Source organism: Geotrypetes seraphini, chromosome 13 (genome assembly GCF_902459505.1).
Source record: "Geotrypetes seraphini chromosome 13, aGeoSer1.1, whole genome shotgun sequence".
NCBI lineage: Eukaryota > Metazoa > Chordata > Amphibia > Gymnophiona > Dermophiidae > Geotrypetes > Geotrypetes seraphini.
In genome coordinates this window covers 19293585-19299688 of record NC_047096.1, presented here as the reverse complement: position 1 = coordinate 19299688, position 6104 = coordinate 19293585, and positions in this window count along the sequence as shown.

Below are 6104 nucleotides of genomic sequence, written 5' to 3'. Positions count from 1 at the left end.
GAAGGTGGGGTAAGATTTAGGGCAGAAGGCTTTTTCTGTGGACTGGGGCTAGAAAAGATTACGACATGGCCAGGAGAGCAGTAAGTGGTTCATACCCAGCTCTCAACGCATAGGACGCCGCCGGGCTCAGTCAGACTACTTTAACTGGCGCACAGCCGAGTCTTGAAAACGCGGTCTATTCATTTGTGATGTCGTTTTTAATTATTAATTCTTTTAACTGAGCTTTAATTGATATGGTTTTTTTTACATTTTTTGCCCCAGTGTTATTTGAATATATCATTACCGCACCTCTCCTTCAGCTCCTGAAGAGAAAGGGACAAGATTCTCGCTTTCTGTTTGACAGAGGCAAGAAGAGGGTGCCAGACACCGCACTCCAAAGAGAAAAGAAACCCGCTGAATTCAAATCCAGTGAACACCTGCAGCCTTTGCTCCCATCCCCAGTGGAGAGATGAGTTCAAGTCTTCAGAAAGCTCACGTGCAAAAAAAAAACAAAACTATAGAGGGCTCCTGAACAGCCTCAAAAATACTTACAGAATTCAGGAAATCCTGGGCTCGGTGGGAAAGGGCAGGATGAGGCCTGGGAGCCTTAGCAGAGCAGGAGGCAGAAGCCATGTATGCAAGTGTATGCGTTAGGGCAGTTTTCTAATCTGGCCTGCCGAGTTTGCCTGCGTTTTCCCAGTTGGTGGCCAGGTTGAAGATCTCGACGGAGCCGTCCAGGCGGGCCTCAGTCAAGCGCTCCGAGCAACCGCAGTAATGTAGACAGCGGGCCTCCCCCAGAGAGCAAGAAGCGGAAGAAGCCCTGCAGGCTCACAATCTATCTAATGTACCTGGGGCAATGGGGGGATTAAGTGACTTGCCCAGGATCACAAGGAGCAGCGGGGGTTTGAACCCACAACCCCAGGGTGCCGAGGCTGTAGCTTTAACCACTGCGCCACTCTAGAAATCAAAAAAATGCAGTATAAGTGAGCCAAATAAAGGTCAATGAAGCCATTGTGACATCACTGATGAGGTTGGCTCTTACTGGTGGAATGAGGCATTATGATGTCACAATATCAGCTCTGGTTATCAGAGGCTGAAACTTGTCACGCTATTCATTCAGCTTTTTATAGCATTCTCCCAGGGGAGCTCAGAACAGTCTATATGAATTTATTCAGGTACTCAAGCATTTTTCCCTTTCTGTCCTGCTGGACTAACAATCTATCTAACGTACCTGGGGCAATGGGGGGATTAAGTGACTTGCTCAGGGTCACAAGGAGCAGCGGGGGTTTGAACCCACAACCCCAGGGTGCTGAGGCTGTAGCTTTAACCACTGTGCCACTCTAGAAATCAAAAAATGCAGTATAAGTGAGCCAAATAAAGGTCAATGAAGCCATTGTGACATCACTGATGAGGTTGGCTCTTACTGGTGGAATGAGGCATTATGATGTCACAATATCAGCTCTGGTTATCAAGGGCTGGAACTTGTCACGCTATTTAGTTATTCAATTTTCTATACTGGGGAACTCAGAATGGTTTCCATTCATTTATTCAGGTACTGGAGCATTTTGCCTTATCTGTCTTGGTGGGCTCACAATTTATCTAATTTACCTGGGGCAATGGAGGGCTTAAGTGACTTGCCCAGGGTCACGAGGACCAGTGTGGGTGTGAATCCATAACCCCAGGGTGTTGAGGCCCAAGCCTCCTCGGGCCCAAGCCTGGTCACAGCTTTCACAAACAGCGTTAGCGTCCTCAAATTTAAAGTGAGAAAGGGGAAGATGAGAGGCCCACAGTTCGCTGACAAGGAAGCTAAGTTCCTCTCAGGCTGCTCCTGTACAGGTAGGTGCGTGACTGACCATGCCCACTTAACTCCAGTACGGCTTCCTTGGCACGGCATCGGCACCGCTAATTCTTCACCAGTGAGTCACTGTATGCTCAGCTCCCAGAAGGCGTGGGGGGGTGGGGGAAGAGAATACGGGAAGTTCAGATAGATTCATTACATCAGCATCACCTTTCAGCCCTGCACCGCAGCATTTCACGTGTGTGTGTGGGGGGGGGGGGAACCTCACCTGGCAGGCAGCAAGGCTTCTTAACAGCACACACAAGAGAGCAGTAACTCGCACGTTCATGCTGGGAATTGTGCATGTATGCACTACTGATCACTTTTAATTGGAATTTCCGTGCGCACCTTGTATGGCGTGGGCAATAAGATGTTCAGCTTTTAGCAAGGGGGGCGGAAAAAAAACCTTATTAACTCAAAACAAGCCCCACACGGACAAACGATACACCCCCCCAACACTACAAGGCCTTAAAACATACAACCAACAGCATTCACACTCCCCAAAAGAAAACGGGAGTGTGAATGCTGTTGGTTGTATTGTCAGGTCAAAAGTGCGCCGGGACAAAGGCGCGCGCAGACAACTGAGTGCAGTGCAGAGGCGCACGCTGAAGAAAATGACTGTTTTAAAGGGCTCCGACAGGGGGTGTGGGGGGGAACCCCCCCACTTTACTTTATACAGATTGTGCCGCGTTGTGGGGGGTTTGGGGGGTTGTAACCCCCCCATTTTACTGAAAACTTCACTTTTTCCCTAAAAAACAGGGAAACAGTTAAGTTTCCAGTATAGTGAGGGGGGTTATAACCCCCCAATCCCCCCACAACGCTGCCGCGATCTGTATTAAGTAAAGTGGGGGGGGGGGTTTCCCCAACAAAACCCCCCGTCAGAGCCCCTAAAAACGCTCAGTTGTTGGCGCGCCTTTGTCTTCGGCGGTTTTGTTTATGAACTGTATGTTTCAGGCCTTGTAGTGCGGTTGGGTGTGTGTATCGTTTGTCCGTGTGGGGCTTGTTTTGAGTTAATAAGGGATATATTTGGGCCCTAATCCTCGAGTACTATTTTCTGGGGGGGGGGAGAACCCCCATTTTGAAACACTTTCAGGGTCTCCGGATTTTAAGATATTTTGTTTTACTTATCAATAAGGAAAATCGGGGTAAATCAAAGGCCCAGAATGGTAGAAGATTAAGATAAATTTCAAGTACTTCTATAAAAGAGAAAAAAAAAATGCACAGAGGAAGGTTTTTTTTCCACAGTGAAAGTTTAAAAATCTTCCAGCTCATAGAAAATCTGTAATTTATAAAAGTGAATCAAAAGACCGCTTAGATTTTATCTTTCAGGGTATTTTTTTTTTTTTTTTTGGGGGGGGTGGGAGTAGTAAGTTAAGTTTTGAAGTGTCCCTTGCATTCCCAGGTCTTTCCTGCAGATTACTTAGCATCTCCAGCAGACTAAACATGTTTTTTCCATCGTCGGAAGCTTGGGGGGAAAATATTTTGGTTTCGCTTCTTAGGAATAAATGAGAGACAGCCCGCGGTTTCAAAGGGCAAAAGCCCCCTCCCACTCCATCAGTGGAAACCTTTCATTGAAAGAAGTCGCCTCACCTTAGGTTTCTCTCTTTTGCGGCCGAAACTATGTTGGACTTGGGCTGCTCAATTTGTTGATTTTAAAACATCACCGAACTCCCAAACTAATAAATTCAGGACAGACTGAAAAATGGGGAAGGGGAAAGGGAAGGAGGGGCTTCAAAGCTTTTGCAATGCTTAAATGTTGAAGCTGGGGGGGACTTTAAAGCTTTTGCAATGCTTAAATGTTGAAGCTTGGAGGGGACTTTAAAGCTTTTTCAACACTTAAATTTAGAAGCTGGGGGGCTTCAAAACTTTTGCAACACTTAAATGTTGAAGCTGGGGGGGACTTTAAAGCTTTTGCAACACTTAAATTTTGAAGCTGGGGGGGCTTTAAAGCTTTTGCAACACTTAAATGTTGAAGCGGGGGGGGCTTTAAAACTTTTGCAATGCTTAAATGTTGAAGTTTAACAGCGAATAAACTGGGGGGGAGCAGGTTTTCCGCCTGCAAAGCCTCTTACAAGAGTTTTGGGGGGGGGGGGTCCCTGTTCTCTTTCTGCCCCGGCACCCACGGAGCTCACCTGGGGTTGCTGGAGTTCCAGTACACGGCATGCTGCAGACCCTCCGGATCCCCTCCAAGACCAGGCTCAGCCACACCAGCTCCCACTGCATGACTCGCCCCGGCCTCGCGCTACGTCTCACTGCGCTCGTGCGGGCCGAGGGAGGCGGAGGGGAGGCCGGCCACGCCCCCCGGAGCCCAGCTCGCAGCCAATCGGAAGGCGGGAGCAGCACTCCCCCCAAATTCGGCCTCCTTTCTCGCCATCCCCTGCAAAGGAGAAGCCACAGCCCGAACTGGAAATGGTTAAAATCCAGCCCCTCAAGACATAATAAACATCTCACTGTAGCCATCAGAGCTGCCAAGTCACCCCCCCAGGGCAAAAATGGAGGGGGGGGGGCAACTCCTATGTCCTGATTTGCCACTTCTACTACACATCAAATCATTCAAAAATCCGCAAGTGGACGTCCGCCCGTAGACGTCCGCACGTAGACGTCCACCGTAGACGTCCGCCCGTAGACGTCCACCGTAGACGTCCTCCATAGACGTCCACCGTAGACGTCCACCTTAGACGTCCTCCGTAGACGTCCACTTTAGACGTCCTCCGTAGACGTCCACTTTAGACGTCCACCGTAGACGTCCTCCATAGACGTCCACCGTAGACGTCCACTTTAGACGTCCTCCGTAGACGTCCACTTTAGACGTCCACCGTAGACGTCCACTATAGACGTCTAAAGTGGACGTCCACTTTAGACGTCCACTGTAGACGTCCACTTTAGACGTCCACTATAGACGTCTAAAGTGGACGTCCACTTTAGACGTCCACTGTAGACGTCCACTTTAGACGTCCACCGTAGACGTCCACTGTAGACGTCCACTTTAGACGTCCACCGTAGACGTCCACTGTAGACGTCCACCGTAGACGTCCACTGTAGACGTCCACCGTAGACGTCCACCGTAGACGTCCACTGTAGACGTCCACCGTAGACGTCCGCACGTGGACGTCCGCCCGTAGACGTCCGCACGTGGACATGGAGAAAGCCACAGTGAGTCCCGAGGAAACCTGTCCCTCTGAAGCAGAGTTGCAGAATCCAAGAACTTCAAATTCACAACCACTGCCAGAACCTGCTCCCTCCTTTTTGGATCCAAACTGCAGCTCGTAACCCAAATTCCACTCAGCCTGAGAAGGGTTACACCATGACTTCCGGCACGCACTCCGAGTTACATTCGCCCATAAAATGTTCAACAGCAGCCGAATCAGACAGCGTGCAGGGTCAGGGGGCAAGGCCAGCTTTGTTACAAAACCACTGAAAGGCAAGTGAAGGCAGCCAAAGCCAGAAAATGTGAACCAGTAACCTTTAGGACTGAAGAATACGTTTAAAAGTAGAGAAAAGGAAAGGGACTTACAGCACAGCCCCACCAATACACCTCACTCCTCCCTTGCAATAGGTACTCCAGTGCTAAGACACTCTCCTTCTCCTCCATCTACAGCTCTAACTATGTACCTCACTCCTGCTGGCCCTCTGTTATCCTAGTGCCCTCCATCACACACAGATCTACTAATATACCCCGTTCCTTCCTCGCAGTGCCTTCTGGTACCACAGTACTCACAAACACCCTCCCTCCCCATCTCACACACCCCCAGTTCTGCCAACCTTCTGTTACCCCAGTACTGAGAACTCCTCACTCTCCCCCCCCACACACACAACACAGCTCTGCCAATGCACCTCATTCCTGCCTTGCAAAAAGTAGTATAGATATGCGTGTTCCAAATCCTATGTAATTTTGATTCGAGCTAGGATGCTAAGTTTGATGGACCCAGCACAACCTGTCTTATGTCTTTACAATTAGCATATCTGTGAATCCAGGAGAAGACAGTAATGGGAATAATTGGAAGAGTGAACGAAGCAGAGAGATGAAACGTATGTAAAGGTAAGGGCAGGGCCGCCATCAGGGCAGGGCTCCCCCAGGATCCTAGGCAGTCTTCTAAGGCAGGGGCGCCAGTAGCTCGCCAAGGTAAAGTGAGTCGATCACCCAGGACTCACTTTGCTTTGGTGATCTATCGGGCCGATTAGTCTTCCTCTCCCTGACGTTAATTCTGCAGTCGGAGAGGAAGTTCGGGCCAGCCAATCGCTGCATGGCTGGGCGGAACTTCCTCTCCGACGGGAGAATTGACGTCGG